We start from the raw sequence: 17026 nt of genomic DNA, 5'->3' as shown, positions 1-17026 counted from the left end.
AAATAATGCAGTGAGATCTCTGGATGCAATGATTGGGAAGAAAGAAGATATATCATTTTTCTTTTCTATTCTTTTTTTTTGAGTTGGAGTCTCACTCCGTTGCCCAGGCTGGAGTGCAGTGGCACACTCACCACCACCCCAGCGTTGACCTGCCGGGCTCCTGTGATCCTTCTGCCTCAGCCTTCTAAGTAGCCGGAACTACAGGCGCGCACCACCATGCCTGGCTAATTTTTGACTGATTGTAGAGGCAAAGCTTCATCAAGTTGCCCAGGCTGGTCTCAAACCCGTGGGCTCAGGCAATCCACTCACCTCGGCCTCCCACAGTGCTGGGATTATAGGCTGAACCACCGAGCCTGGCCGAGATATCATTTTTCTAATCTCTGTGGAAACATTTCTACAGAAGGCCTTACCAAGTTTAAAATATATGCTGAGACAAAAAAAAAAAAAAAAGAAAAGAAAAAGCCGGGTTTGATAATCTTCATTCAAGCATGCTTTTATGAATGCCCAGGTAGTGGGAATAAAATACAAAAGAGGTTCTAAATTTGAACACTTTTTAAGTCCAAGAGCAGACATGACCAAAGAATCACAGCTACTTCGTTGACTGATAGGCAGCTTTATAACTTTTCTCAAATATTATGACAGAAGAACTGAAGCCGATTTCTGAACAACTGAGTTGTCCAGTCTCAGGCTTTGGGTGAGAATCACTTATTTTTGTTCTAATTACCTTAGCTCCAGAGTCAGGCAGCAGCAGAATGCAGTATATAGTTAGCTCTGTGGTCCTTAGCACTGACTGCACATTAGAATCACCTGGAATTGTCCAAACGCCACTTCTGATCAATTAATTCTTTGAAGGCAGCAAGGTAGGGCTGGAGATGGCTATATTTCACAAGATCTGCAGGTGATTCCGATGTGCAGCTTGGACCGAGAAGGACTGAGAGGGTGTTTCTCAGATTCTCCCTCAATGAATTAGTCTGAAATCTTTCTTGTTAGGAAAAATATGTCTTTGGTTGAATGTTCAGGTTGCTGGCATGAAAGTCTCCAAACATGGACAACAGCCAAGCATTCTTGGAAAGCCATGTAGCACAGATGTACATTTATTTATAGGGTGACCCAGTGGTGAGCCACAGTCTTTGTTTGGCATAGAACATGGGAAAGATACTAAGATATCAGGACTGCCACATGAGTCCAAAAAATCACCATCTTAGGCCTAGCAGAGGCTGATGATACTCTGGTTCCCACTAGTAAGTGTGCTGTGCCTTGTCAGTGTTGTGACATGTGTCTACCTAGCAACATGGAGAGCCATATTCTCACAGTTTAGGGGACCATCAATGTCACTTAGTCCAACCAAGACCCAGTCCAATGCAGAAGTCCTCTCTATACTCCCTGCTTTCCAGTACTATCCCCTACCCCCAAAGAATCACTTAGGTTTGACAATGAACTCAGCAACTTTTAACTCCTACATAATTCATCTCCCACTAAAAACTGCCTGGGCTGTTGTTTCCTCCAAATAATCCCACTTGCACCCTTCGGAGTGACTCATCATAAGGAGAACACAAGTAAGTCCCCATTCCATTGGAGTTTCTTTAGCAAGTTCATTTTGTGCATGTGTAAGCATAACATAAATGGGTTATGTTATTGGTGCGACGTGCTAAGGAATAATTGCTGGATGCTGATTTGTTGCACTGTAAACTTTGGTTCAAGGCCAGCCAGCCATGTTGGCCTACTCCCACAAAGCCAAATCTGTGAGTTCTTAGGATGCTAGGTCTCTAGAGTCTGACTGCTCATCTTTTCCCCTCATTTCAGAAATGCTCAAAGCATTATGGTCCTACTCTATAGCTAGGATCCAGTTTATGACATGCCAAACAAAACATCACTTTTTCACGATTCCCACCAGTAACACCTATTCCTTGACGCATAAAATATAAAGGCTGAACTTAGCCTAAGGCTAAGTTAATTTGTTACTGTGTAACAAATTACTCAAAACTTAGCAAGTTAAAAGAACAATAAAAATTATCAGTTTCTGTGGGTCAGGAATTCAGAGTGGCTTTGCTGGGTGGTTCTAGCTTCGGGTCCCTCATGAGGCTGCAGTAAGATGTCGACTGGGACTGTAGTCATCTAAAGCCTTGACTAAGACTGGTGGATCTACTTCCAGTATGGCTCCCTGCATTCATCAGCTAACTGGTGATGACTGGTATCCGGGGGCCTCAGTGCCCTCCCATGTGGACCTTCCCTACAATATGGAAGCCAGCATCCCCTGGAATGAGCTTTCCAAGAGACAGTTGGGTGGAAGCAGCAAAGTCCTTTGTGACCTAGCCTTGGAAATCATACCACATCATTTCTGTAATATGCTATTCATTACACAAGACAGCCCTATTCTGTGTTGGAGGAGACTACACAGGATACAAATACCAGGAGGCAAGGATCACTGGGGTCCATCTTGGAGGCTGCCTACCCTAGCCACCAACCCCTTGTTTTTTTACAAGATGAAAAAACTGAGGTCCAAAGTCACATAGCTGTAACATTTCAGTATTTGCTTTCCTTTCACCTCTACTTATCCTGACCACCCACATTTTCTTATATTTATTTAAAACACCAAATGTTGTTTATCTCCAAGGAGATTAGAAAGATTATTTCCAAATGTGAAGCCAGTTTCCCTAATGCTCCTAAAAGAGAAATCTCTTATTTACCAGACAGCACACAAGCAAAGTGTATAGTCTGAGCACTGATGAAAGATTTTTCTTCACTTCCTCAAGTCATTGGGGGTGGAGTGCTCACAAAGGAGGGAGAGGAAGGAAGAACCTCTAAGGGGAGGCAAATGCAGAAGTAAACTAAAAATCCAGTGCTTGAGGGATAAATTTTACCTTTTTCCCACCATTCCTTCTCCTTGGCTTGTTTCCATACTCAATGCTTTTCTGCCTCTTTCTTTGGATTTCTGAGAGTGAAAACCAGAAAACCAAGAGCAGAGGGTATTAGGAAAAATCAAACAAAGAGAATGGGAAACCCTCCTCAGGAGTTAGAGTTTCATTAATCCAAGGTGAAAGTGAATGATCCAGCCCCAGTAATACTCTAGAAGGAGTTCAGAATATTTTTCTGTGAAAACATGTTTTTGAAAACACTAACACACACATCTATGCCCACCCCAGCACACGTTTTTAAGTGCAAAACTCAAAACTGTGCTGAATACTGTCAAGTTCTTTTCTTTCCAGGATCCTCTTTGAACAACCATTTTCTAAGAAAGGAAACAACAAGAAAGAAACGTCTTGTATATTATCTATTCCTTTTCAATCAGTTCAAAAACGACAAGGCCTGTCATCTCTGATCAACTTAACTAACCAGGCAACATGACAACTTTCTCCCTGCCTGACCTATTTTGTCTAATGGTGCCCATTCCTTTACCCTCTGACAAGCTACCTTCTTTCCTGAGTTCCATTTATAGCAGGGCTTTATTAATGGTTAAATCGTTAGGGACGGAACTGTCTTCCTCACAAGGCTTATCTCCCCTGTTCAATAAATTAAGCCATGGAATCCAAGAGACCGTCCATTTCTGCTTTATTTAAGCTCAATTCCTCCCAGCCCACAAATACTGCAAATTGACACAGGACGGCTCAGTATGAGTTTCCACTGTCTGCCCAGTAGTCAGTGGTCACTTGCGAGTTGTTTTGGGTTTACTGCTCCAAGTGATGTTTGTGTGACCCATGAAATTTTCCTCAGCCCTCAATGGAAGTTTGAGATCTGGCACTGAGATGCTTCGGTGAGGAGCCCCTGGGCCTTCGCTAATGGAGAAGAGCCTCCTTTCTCAGTCTCAGGCAGGAGCCATCGGACAAGTGCTGTGAGCTTCTCATGTGTTTGACCCTCTCTTCACCTTGAAAGGAGGTTTGCAAACTCCATTCATCCACTCCGCATTCTTGTTGCTGTCATACAGGTCACCTCACTGAACAATTGGGGCATTAATGGCCCACAGCTGTCAAAGTGACCTGTGCACTTCACTACTCAAAGCCCTTTCTCACTTGTTTTCAGTTGCCAGAGCCTTGCAGTCAGCAGATCATTCAAAAAAAACCCTAAATCCACAAAATGGATCCGGTCACTGCCCTGCTGTACAGCTTTCAGCAGCTCCCCATGACCCTTAGGGCCTGCATTAACTGACTGCGACTCATCAGACTTTTCTCATCTTGCATTTCTGCCTGAGCAGAATGTTCCCTGGTCCAGCCCTAGTGAACTTCTCCCAGTTCGTGGAGGTGCCTTGCTGATTCCAGGCCTTTACACATGCTCAGAATATTCTTTTTTAATCTTTCTCTTCTCTCCTACCCATTCACTGGCTAACTCCTACTCATCATTCAAATCTCAGTTAAATACTATTTCTGAAAAGCCTTTCCATTGCCCTTAAGCTGGATAAACCATCCATAGCTTCCTGTGTTTCTCCCATCAGAGAAGCAACCGTCACATTGGGGGACTGGACTGCCATCACTAATTTTATTGTCTGACTTTCCTTTTAGATCTTAAGTTCCATGAAGGAGAGCAACTTGTCTGACTTTCCACTAGTGTATTCACAGTACCAAACACATTTTCTGACAATATAATGTAATCCAAATAAGACTGGGAATTCTGGTTTCCACCTTTAAGACCATTTACACACAGAGCCACATCCAAAAGAAACAGATATCCATTTCCAAAAATGGTCTCATAAAGGAATGCAAATCTTCACCTAAGAAAGATTTACATTATGAATGGGTACAATGTACATTGGTTATACTAAAAGTCAGACATCATCACTACACAATATATCTGTGTAACAAAACTGCACTTGTACCCCTTACATTTATAAAACAATAGTAATAGAAAAAGATTTACATTGTAAAACTACCTGAAAATCCTCTCATTATTGGCCTAAGATTCCTTCATCCTAGAGACTTCTTACCTCAAATTCTGTTCTTGCTTTCCAAGAAATCTAATTTCCACAGAATCTCAAGTCCTTTTCTTCCTCTGTACCTTAGACTCAGTTCACTATTTTTCAATTCTCCTCTTTACCCGCTTAGATCTCCTCAACCATCAGCATCACAAAGAGCATGAAGCCAAGATGATGAAGACTAAGTCTTGTTTGGAAGATAGAGGAGGGGGAAAGGATGTGTCGATTTATAAGTTTTTTTGTGAGTCTTTGCTTCAGGATATTAGTAATAGTGCACATTAACTATGTGGGAGACACTCTGCTGAATGCATATTTATGTTATGTTATCCTCACAACCGTCCTATGAGCTTGACACTGTTATTTCTCTATCTTTCAGAAGACCACTGGGGCTCACATTGTTCAGAAACTTGCCCAAGATGGCACAGGTAGGAAGCAGGAGAGCTGGGATTTGAAGGTAGAGTCTGCTGTGAAAATGTCTCCACAGTAGGCACTCAGGAAACTTTAGGTGACTGTAGAGACAGAGTCCCACCTGGGAGCCAGCTAGGAGACTGCCAAGGCAAAGGGTGTTAAGCAGTTTCTCTGATGAACTGATTGCAAACACACGTCAAAGCTTTACTTCAAAGTTGCTTAAAGAGGCTTCACAAATCCAGTTCAAAAACTTGGAATAGGAAAAAATTGTGGTGAGATAATATTGTGAAAACAGGTACAAGTGATTATTAAACTCTGTTACATGAAAACTTTAGTGAGGCAGGTAAAGCTAATCTCCCAGAAGGGGCCCTTAATCTCATTAAAGTTGATAAGAAAATCACTATTATGTTTTATCAGCAATGCTTCCCAGAAGGGACTGCTTAACACACCAGAGCGCAAAGCTCTGTTCTAGCTCAGGTTTGGGATCCTTTTATTTATTTTGAGTTGGAGTCTCACTCTGTTGCCCAGAGTGAGTGCAGTGGCATGCATGCTCAAAGCCAACCCAGCGCCGACCTGCTGGGGTCCGGTGATCCTTCCACTTCAGCCTTCCAAGTAGCTGGAACTACAGGTGCGTGCTACCACGCCTGGCTAATTTTTGATTTATTGTAAAGACAAGGTCTCACCAAGTTGCCCAGACTGGTCTCAAACCCACGGGCTCAGGCAATCCACTCACCTCAGCTTCCCAAAGTGCTGGGGTTACAGGCTGAGCCACCAAGTCTGGCCAAGATACTTTTCTTTCACCAGAAACAGCTTGGCTCTCTCTAGACCAGGGTTTCTCTACCTTGGCACTATTGACATTTGGGCCAGGTAACTGTGCATTGTAGGATGTTTAGCAGCCTCCCTAGCTCCTGCCTACCAGATGCCAGTAGCCAGTAGCCAGTAGCCAGTAGCACTCTCCCCCTCATGTCTCCACATACTGCCAAATGTCCACTGGGGGGCAAAATCACATCCCCCTCTTGTTGAGAACTACTGTTTTAGACCCTCTATTCTCAAAGTGGCTCATAGACCAATAGCAACAGCGAACTCTGAGAGGATGCTAGACCTGTGTAGTCTCAGACCCCACTGCAGAACTCTTTAGGCAGAGCCTGCAGTTTAACAGGATCCCCAGGTGATTCATGTGGACACAAGCCTGAGAGGCCCTTCTAGGCCCGTGGTTAACCATGGCTGCACATCAGAGCCTCTGGGGAGCTTTAAAAATATTGATCGCACCCCTCCCCCGACCCCGAGACTCTGATGTAATTAGTTTGAGGCAGCCTGTGCTTTAGGGTGTGTGTGTGTGTGTGTGTGTGTGTGTGTGTGTGTGTACTCCCCAGGTGATTTTAAGGTGCAGCCAAGTCTGAGCTCCTATTCTTGGTGTTTTAACCCCTACAACCTCCAACACACACAAACAAGATCCCAAATCTTCAAAGCAATGATGTTTTGTTCCTTTCCATGAACATTCTTTTTTGACCTCTTATCTCTATTAAGTTTATAAAATTAAAGTGTTTTGATGATGGCTTCAAAAGATATAACTAGCTTTTAAAATAATGTTTGGAATGATTTGGAAGCCAAAACTGAAGGCACTGACTTAAACTTCCCAGATAGCTTTTTAAAGAAGAGCCATCAGAATCATCCCTCAAACCCTGGATAATTAAAAAAATTCTGTTCCTGAAAAAAGTAGCAAACATCAAATAGCAAACTCTATCAAGAAAATTGTTTTGCATGAAATGTATAATTATATACAGAACCCATGCAAATGGGGAAGCAAAGCACAAGCATCTTAATAGATAAATAGATAAAGAAAATGAACTCACAATTCACAAATGTGGATATATAATTAGTAGAGAAGCCTAAGAAAATGTGCAGCCTCAATAGAAATCAAAGGGATACTCAAGAAAACAGAGTTGCCAATTTTCCTCTTAGAAAATCCACAAAGATGTATAGGGAAATTATCATGAAACAGACACGCTCATTGTCTCAACACATATTGAATGTCTGCTACATAGCAGGCACCACAATAGCCTAGATGATGATGGCAAGGGGTTAATAAGCGGAGAAGTCCCAGTCATTGTGGATTTATATCTAACCCAGTTATGTCTTGATGGAAGTCTATTTTAAATGAAATGTTCGTGTGGAGAAAGTTTTGCTCATTTACGATAGCAAAATTCAGAACCTAAGTGTCCAGTAATAGGATTCCAATTAAGCAAACACTGTACAGCGACCTGATGAGGTACTATGGACATTATTTGTGATATAATGAATAAATTAAAAATATAAACAGTAGAAAACTGGAAAGATGCTTCAGTGAGTGAGTAAATTTTGAAAAACCTACCTGACATTGTCCCTACACCCAACACACACAATATACATTTGCATATTTAAAGTTTCAAGAAGACATAAACTTAAGAAAGTGAAACCACTTTATCTTTACTTAACCCAATATTTCTCAATGTATCGGACCAATGGACGGTTTCATTTTCCCCCCTCTTCCTCTCCTATTCTTTCAAAAGTGAAACTTGTTTCATCATTTCTTGAAACTAGTATTTCTCAAACAAATGGACAAACCTTGAGGATATGCTGGCATGTATACTAGTATTTAAGAGCTATGTAAAAATAAAAGCCATATATGAGTATATACGTTGTAAAACAAATTAATCAAGTTCACATATAAGGTTTATGCATTTTACTATATATAAAGTATTTTTTTTTAAACCTGCTAAATTCTGAGATGCTATAAATATTTTCAAATTAAATGTTGGTGTGATTCGAAAAAGTAGATGAATATTTGGTAAGTCAAATTTTTGATACACTACAGATCTATTGTGTATCAGTTTTCATGCAGGTGCCTTTAGTGTACTGTCAATATGTACAGATTACTTATGCTAATTTTTATAAATTTTGAAAAAAAATTTAGTGTAGGGGAAAGAGCTCTAGACAGACTTTTCATCCTGGACCAGCCATTAACTAACTGTGATCTTGGACAGGTGACTCAACTCCTCTGGTTCTTAATTTCCTAATTTTTAAAATGAGGAGCAGTACTAAAACTCTAGTTCCATCCATCTTTGAAAGTAGTTCTACTATTTTAAAAGATTATCAAGCTTTATGGTTATATCTTTGCCTGATAGTACATTGAAAGTTATACTTTTAATTTGACTACTGAATCTTTGGACCACTCATTATGATCATTGCTACTGTAAAAACAAAGTCAAATGATCAGCTTTAAAGTGATCCCTATGACAGAGTGGTTTCCAGGAATGCGTTATCAGAAGATGGGGAAGTCTGTATTTGTTTTACAAGTTCTGTTAACTATATGTCAAGAAATTGGTTTTCTATATTTTTGTTTTGGAATCCTCGACTGCTACAGACCATTGCTAGACATTTGTGGGAGGATTCCGGGTATTTCATATCCAGAATCATTGTCTCTAAGTCTTGAATGCTAAGGTAAAAAGCATAAAAGGATTTTGTCATCTTTGGAAGATCTGAGAAAGTCTTGGTTAAGACAGCAGTCTCTTCCGCTTACTACTATGTCCACTTTTAAGTATTCTTAGGGACTGTGTTCTTCTACCTGGAGGTATTTTTGAGCTCTGCTTTGATAGGAAAATCTTAGATCATGATTTCTCCAATAAATCAGTGGTCCCTTTAGAAACAGGGAGGACTATGTGCTGGTGGATGGAAAGACAGTTTCACAAGACCTGAGGCTGCCAATGGTGACAACCATTGGCATGGTGATGATGCCTCTGTCTCCACCAAGATCTCACCCAACAAATGTTGTATTTCAATGGTTGGCCCTTAACTCTGATTTGATATCCAATATAACAAACTCTCAATACAACAGGACTAATGAGAAGTGTTTTAATGAGATTTGATCTGGATATGAAATTGGCCTTTTTCCTTATGGCCACCCAAATTCTCCAGGTACTGCAAGAATATTACTTTAATCTGGATTTCAGGTGCAGAATTTGACCAGAACAAATGTCCTGCTCTTTGTGTCTTCCTCATCTTTCCTATTTTTATATAGTTATTGGTAAGAACATTTCAATTTTCACTTTGGCCACTAAAGGCTTCATGCATTGCAAAAACCAATTTTAATGGGTATTTCATAGTTAGGAAACAACTTTTTAATTATTTGCTTAGAGTTTTGTTTCTCTGATTTTTATGAGTGCCTGTTTGGAACAAAAAAGAGTTCAGGGTTTGGAGTTCCTGGGGTGCGATTTCAGGCTGTGCATGTCCTCCTTGTCTACCGTTGGATGTATGATGTTCTTTATGAGCCCTAGTTGTAACTTGCACTGTCTTCCTTAGGGTGTGGTGATGATGAGTACACAGGACAATGTGTGTGAATGTGCTTTGTGAGCTCTGGAGGACTCCACAAATGCCAGGCTTTTGTCTTATTTCCGATGCCCTCTAACGAACTCCAAAAACTCTAACCAGTTTGCTCTGTGTACACGGCCAGCCATTGCATATGGAACTGGAGCATGTGACATTGCCTTCTTTCAACCGCTTTTGAGTGTCACTGTGTTTATGGCTCTATGATTTAGCACCATGTTGGAGGAAGTAATCATTGCATTGTCCCCGAGTGTCTGGTGAAAGGACCAAATGCAGACAAGTGTTGAGTGGACTCCATTTCCCACATGATGTATGCAGGACCATGGTGACTATGAGTAACACAGCTATAAATGGGTCATGGCAAGGCATAAATATCACATGTTCCTCAGTCTAGACTTAGGGTGTCACAAGGGAGATATTTGATTATCCCCACACCAGCCAAGGTGTGCCTTTCCCAAATGTAAACTAGAGGTTGGGTTTCCCATGTCTTGATTTGGGTACAAAGAGTGTGTGGGGTAGCTGAAGAGTGACTTTCCAGCTGGGTGCCTCACCTTCCCCATCACTCTCACAAATATTCTCTACAGGAGAACAGGACACAGGAGAATAGCTAACAGCTGTTGTCTAGGCAGCAAAGCCGTGTGGTCTTGGAGACTGCTCAACGCGCTTACATTCCAACACCCGAAAAACAAGTGTGCTTTACAGCATGGGCTATTTTAGCTCTGGATCCCTTCCCTTGTTTCTCGTTTCTAAATTTGAGCACTGACGCAGAGGAGGGAGCCCAGGTCTGGATTCCCGAATTTTTGTATTCTGGTGTCATATAGGCATCCTGAGCACAGCTCCAAAAACTGGGAATGGAGACTCTGGCCTTCTGGGGACGTTGTACTCCAGAAAGAATGGTATCTGACATTATCCATCACCGGACTCCTGTGCTCAGGCTTTCTAGGCTCCCTTGAGTTCTACTGGGACCTGGAAGGGGGAGGGGGAGCTGGGTGGCAGAGTGGACACCTGTAATGGCTCCTGTATTTCATCTACTGCCTCATGCCTGGCTCCTTCTACAGGGAAGAATCAGGTTCATTTTGTAGATTGAATGAGGTAGCAGTGTGAAGTCAGGAGTGGGGCACCTGGCACATAGTTGATGCGCAGAAGTGGCACCACCACCACCAGCTGTTTCTCCACCTCCACATGAAGCACAGCATCCCCTTCTTGAATCAGCTTTCCAAGCTTCTCTTGACTCTCGGGCACAGTGGAGGAAGAGGATGAGCACAGTTTCTCTGAGGCTAGTGTCACATAAAGAATCCCATGCACTTATTTTTCTAAATAATATGACCGTCTCACAGTGGCCTTGGTGGTCTGGGCAAACTGGAAGACAATTTCTCTCTGTTTATAAAACCGTCTCAAAGTCATAGAGGTTCACAAGCTGAACTGAACCGTGAGGGTCATCTTATGGCTTTTAAATGCAAATGACTCATTCTATACTTCTCAGGATAGTCATCATTCCACTTATCTGTGACAGATATAGGATGATCAGAGTCCATATGAAGCCTGTCATATAAATGGTGCCAATTTCTGGATGCAGATGGCGCTTCACAGCCTGGACACTTCTTGGAGAGAAACCACAGCTCATAGAACATGCTTCAGTGACAATTTGCTATGGATCATCACCGCTTCCATGCTACTCAGAGAAGCCCAAGGAATGTCTTGGCTTCAAGGGAAGCTTGTCATGGGCCTCTCACTTAGCCAGAGAGATTGGCCATATGTCACCCAGCACAGAGATCACAGCAATAAAGTGGCTAGAGCATACCCTGGCCACAGTGGGGCCATGGCTGGGTCCTAGGGTAGAATTGGCAGCCCAATGGGGACATGGCACAATAAATTAACACTCTAGGTTTCCTGTATCTGTGACCCCTTGCTCATTACTGCTGACTTACACTGAAGAATATGGGTTTGGGTATAACTGCAACTCCAGTTTATTCCTGTTTTCATTTCTCCCGAGGTCTAACTCATTAATCACTAGGCCCCTGCCATATATCAGGTGCCATAACAGGCAATGCAATGTATAGTTGAATAGGCATGTTCAAATTTTTAGAAGGTCATAGTGGTGGGATAGTTATAGAGGGAAATGTATGAAAGGAGTGAGATGATACATATAAGCAAATACTATAGCATGTCCCATGGGGAGGTGGGATTTAGTCATAAGTTATAAGTAGAAACAGAGGCTTGATTGTAGAACTGAAAAAGATAAACAGCAGGCCGCGTAGGCTCATGGCATGTTACAGAAGTGGTAAGTAGTCTAGTGAACTCAGAGTGTGGGGTACATGAAGGTATATATATATAGGAGACAACCTAAATGTCCATTAATAGATGTATGAAAAAAGAAATGTGGGACACACACATAGACACACACACACAGGAATACTGTTCAGCCTTGAAAAAGAAGGAAATTCTATAATATGTGACAACATGGATAAACCTTGAGGACAGTATGCAAAGTACAGTAAGCCAGTCGCAGAAGGACAAATACTGCATGATCTCACTTATATGAGGTAGTTAATATAGCAAAACTCATAGAATTAAAGAGTGGAGTGGTGATTGCCAGAGGGTGGAGGAGGGAAAAATGGGAGTTATTCATCAACGTGCAGTTTCCATCAAGCAAGATAGGTAAGCTCTAGAAATCTACTGCACAACATTGCACCTAGAGTCAACAGCAATGTATTATACACTCACAAATGTAGTAAGAGGGTAGATCTCTTGTGTTATTTCTATAATAAAATAGGTTTCTAGAGAAATATGAGAGCCTAGGCTGACAGCTGTTGATGGCATTTTCAGTTTTGCAGTCATTAATACATTGCTACCTTTCCCTCTGGTTCAAGAACTATTCAAACCTTCCTGTTATTGGAATGGGAAGAGCTCCAGAGTAAGGATACTTGTGTTGGGATCCCAGCTTTTCCATTTACCAATGATGTTACTTTGCTTTTTGACCCTCTATATTTCATCTCAACAATGAGTACAACACAACTTGCATCACAGCAATGTTGTAAACGTTCGGTGATACAATAGGCTTTGTGATCTCTAAATAATTCTACAGGAAAGCAATGCTTGCTTATAGATCTCTGCTGTAGACTTAGGGCTCATTGGCCAGAACTGGGTCCCATGTCTTGCCCTGGCTGTAAGAGAGACTGAGACAGTAAGCAAAAACGTGATACCTCCTGAGACATAGGCTCAGAACTGGCACATCGTCACTTCCACCCCATTTTGTTAGCCAAAGCAAGTCATGTGGGCAAACTCAGGCATAAGGAATTATACCCCACCTCCCGTGGTAGGAAACCACAAAGTTACATAATAACAGAGATGAATATAGGGAGAGGTGAAGAACTGGAGCCAGGAATGCAAATTTACCTTAGGCACCAAAGGTCTTACAAGTCATAATAATAAGGTTAGTGTAATACTCTAATCTTTCAGAGGGAAGCCATCCTAATTTAGTTTAGAATTACTAAATCACTAGAGCCAAAGTTGATGACCACACCTTTTACTCACAGTTCACTTAATGGGATTGAAAGATGAAGTTTTCAAGTGAGAGCAGGGTCTTCAATTTTGACTTGCACCTATCATATTGATTTGTAAATGGTCCCTAAAATATATCATGAAAATTAAACTAATGTTGAACCCGGTGAACATTATGTTAAGTGAAATAAGCCAGGCACAAAAAGACAAATACTTCATGATCTCACTTATATATGGAATCTAAAAAAGTTAAACTCATAGAAGCAGAGTAGAATGGTGGTTACCAGGGGTTGTCAGGGAGGGTGATGAGATGTCAGTTAAGGGGTACCAAGTTTCAGTTAGATAGGAGGAATATGTTCTGTTGTACAGCATAGCATCTCTGTTAATAATATCTTGTAGCCATGAAAATTGCTAAGAGATTAGATCTCAAAAGTTCTAATAGGTATGTGAGGTATGGATATGCTAATTACTTTTGATTTAATCATTTCACAATGTATACATATATCAAAACATTGTCCTGTGTATACCATAAATATATACAATTTTTGTCAATTATGTCTTAATAGAGCTGGGGGGAGGAAACTAATGATTCCTTTGGATTTTCTTTTGCAGGCTTGATATGAAGAATTAAAGAGTAAGAGGATGGAATCAAATGGACATAGCTCTCTAAAAAATTTTATATATTTGTATGACGAACCTCCTGAATGCCTGAGACTCTAGCAGAAATGACCTGTTTGTACATTTATATCTCTTCCTTTTAGCTGGCTGTATTTCTCACTTTAATTTATCTTCATCTTTGGCACCTTGCAGAACAAATAAGCCCATGAATTCACCATCTAGTGGGTGTGGTTTTGAGGAGGAATTTTATGGAAGGGGATATGACAATGTGCATAACAATTATTTTGATGGAAAGTTCTCCAAGCTACTTCCTACAGTGTTTTGGTCATGATTTGGAATGTATTTTATTTCTTCACCTTTCAAATTATGTCAATAAACTTTTTATGAGCTCAAATAAACATTCGAGTAAATGTAAACTAGTGAATTTAGACTAAGTTAATTTTCATATCTTCAAATAGCGACATATTCCCTTAACATGGAGGGAAATGAGATATGAGTCAGCCCAATCCCATATTGACTAAACGGGGGACTTGCCTTCTGAATTATTGAGTAGCATGAGTAGAACTATGGCTGACTGATCACTGCATATGAAGTTAAACACTGCTTGAGGAATTGGGTATCATTAATATTCCCCTTCCAAGGATGACCTGTATTGTGAGTACATTTCACTTCCATAGAGTCTCAGAAACTGCCCTCACCCAGATGGAATAGAGTTCATTATAAGGCACAACAAAGTAAAGCTGGAATATCAGAGCAAGAGAAAGGGGCAGAGCATACGAAAGCTGTCCAAACATGAAACATGTCTACTGCTGCTCAAATGGAGAGTCTCCATGTCAACGTAATCAATATCCAATACTATCACAGACAAAAAAAAAAATCACCTGTTCTCCTCTAGAGTCTTATGATCTTCTGAAATGCCCAGGCAAACTTCACAATATGAAGATTTTGAGGGACCAAGTTATCAGGATCACACTGTTTGAAAAGCAAGCATGTCACCTACCTGGTATGCAGAGACCTCAACACCATTTCCCCAGGCTAAATGATTGATCCTTGCTTCAGAGCCAGTCATTGTAAAAAAAAGAAAAGAAAAGAAAAAAATATCAAATGTACTTCTGAATATGCCAAGTGTCAATTACTCTTCCACTTTTCTGTTTCATAGATCAGTTTCCGAAAGTAGAACTATCATTGTCTACACATGACTGACTGCAGTCAGTGGTTTCTGATGAGTTTAGGTTTTCCTAAGGGGTGCCCATATGGCTGTAGGTCCCAGGTGCTTTGCAGGGCTATGGTTTACCCTGCTGATCTACATCTAATATATACATATGGAGTGAGGAATATCAATCAGAACAAAATATGCCAGCCTAATCATCTGTCCACAGACCAGGTGAACAGGTTCTGAATAATAAAGCATTGGGTTGCCTCAGGACGTCTCACGCTGTCCTAATTGGGGTAGTTGGGTAGGGTTATAAAATTTACCTCAGCATTCATTTTGTTTAAATGTAAATTACTTATGTTCAGTTTCAAAATGAAGTTCCAGTTTAATGCTATAAAAACTGTCTTCATATTTTTATGCAGTCACCTAAGGCAAATTTGCAGCATAATACAAACCAAAGTCATTCGACAAATTCAATGGATTTTTTGAGTTTTAAATGTAATATATATTTTATTTTGTTAAGGCTGAATTTCACTATGTATGGAATTTAGGAAGTTCCATATTCTGTCATTCATTGGCTAGACCACATAAGTAATATAGGAAAAGACAGAGTCTTTGCTTTTGATGAAGTTATAATTTAAAAAAATTTCACTCTAAAAAGCCATACATCACATTGAAATAGCTTTACTTATCCTAAAGGTTTGTAAGCAACCAATCATTATGCAATTTTTCCATGAAGGGCAAAAATACAAACAGATGAAAGTTGATTAGGAGAGAGGAAAAAAATCCAGAAACAAAACTGGTTTGAGTAAGCATAAGGTACCATGTCCAGTTTTTAGTATACGTATATGATAATCATATACTCTACTACAAGGTGATTGTCTTTGACACCATACAACATTCACTTCACCCACATTTCCTGGATGCCTACTAGTTGTCATGCCCTATGCTCAATGCAGGGGGAACACTGAGCAAATTCATCCAGAAAATCACCTTGCTTCAAACAACCCCTCATAGCTTCCATGCCCCTCCACTCTTTCTGCCCCATGTATGAGATTTTCCTATAGTGTGCTTGAGACATGAGTGAAAGAAGAAGGCCCCACTGGGTCCAAGACTTCGTGGGACACTTTGAAAGCTTCTCGCTTTGGAGAAGAAGTAATCAGGAACATACAAGTCTCTCTAGAATCATCTCAAGCACTCATTTTGTCTGATCTTTACATTTTGACAGCACAGATTGGAAGGTAATTAGCTTTGTTTCCAAGGTTACTTACTGAGTAGCTGAATGACACAGTCTTATTCTAAGTTAGGCCCAGGGCATGGGGGATGATAATTACCCAAATGAATCCCTCATTTTTAACTAGAGCAGTTAAAGGATTTACAAAAACCTCCCATTTTTATTAGGTCCGTGTAAGAAACACTACTAATTTCAATGTGCTATCCTGTGAAATCTCCTCTCCTATGTTCTGGGGCTGACCTAGAATTAGGGCTCCCCTCTTGGCAATGAAAACAGGGCTCATTTGGATTCAGGAACTACGAGTTGATCAATTAAAATTCGTTCCCTTTGAAGGCCTGTGGCATTATCCTATTGCTTTGCAATCTAGCTTGAAATAGAAACTGCATTTAACTTGATAATTGATGCTCTCTTGGGATTTTAACCTGATGCTGAATGTGTGCATCTGTGGCCCTTCGCCAGTTCTTTGCCTCACATACCATTAATGAAATTTCTGTGCCTCTTTGAAAGAGAGGATATATCATCATAACATTCAGAAGCAATCATGCATTCATTCGACGAGCCATATATAGAGCATTCACTAGGGGAGAAAGCAACTCACCAGCATGTTGCCAGGCTAAGAAAACCCTTAGAGTGCATGTATTGAGTTCATTTTTTTCTGTAAGCAAATGACCAGACTTGTTTAGATTCTGCACTGAAGGCAAATCACACTGTCAAAAATATATATGTGCCGATTATAAAAGGGGATTCAGCCATAAAATAAGATTACAGTCTTAACAACATCATCACCTAGAGGTGTTCCTCAGAGAAAGAAAAACAACCTCAATTAAGCAATCATTTTCAAATTCTG

At 40.6% G+C, this 17026-nt stretch overlaps 1 protein-coding gene across 1 annotated transcript in view; it reads left to right on the top strand.

The window, feature by feature from the left end:
- SMPX (small muscle protein, X-linked) overlaps positions 1-14208 on the top strand; it is a 51240-nt gene extending 37032 nt beyond the window's left edge. The window contains exon 5 of the mRNA XM_008050515.2: positions 13787-14208. The gene's annotated coding sequence lies outside the window, so the exon portion shown is untranslated. The remainder of the gene's footprint in view (positions 1-13786) is intronic.
- The last annotated feature ends 2818 nt before the right edge of the window (positions 14209-17026 follow it).

This window comes from Carlito syrichta, unplaced genomic scaffold, assembly GCF_000164805.1.
Source record: "Carlito syrichta isolate Samal-C Ts95f unplaced genomic scaffold, Tarsius_syrichta-2.0.1 Scaffold148222, whole genome shotgun sequence".
Taxonomy (NCBI): domain Eukaryota; kingdom Metazoa; phylum Chordata; class Mammalia; order Primates; family Tarsiidae; genus Carlito; species Carlito syrichta.
The sequence above is the reverse complement of the archived record's forward strand: the minus strand, read 5'-3'. Positions and strand labels throughout refer to the sequence as shown.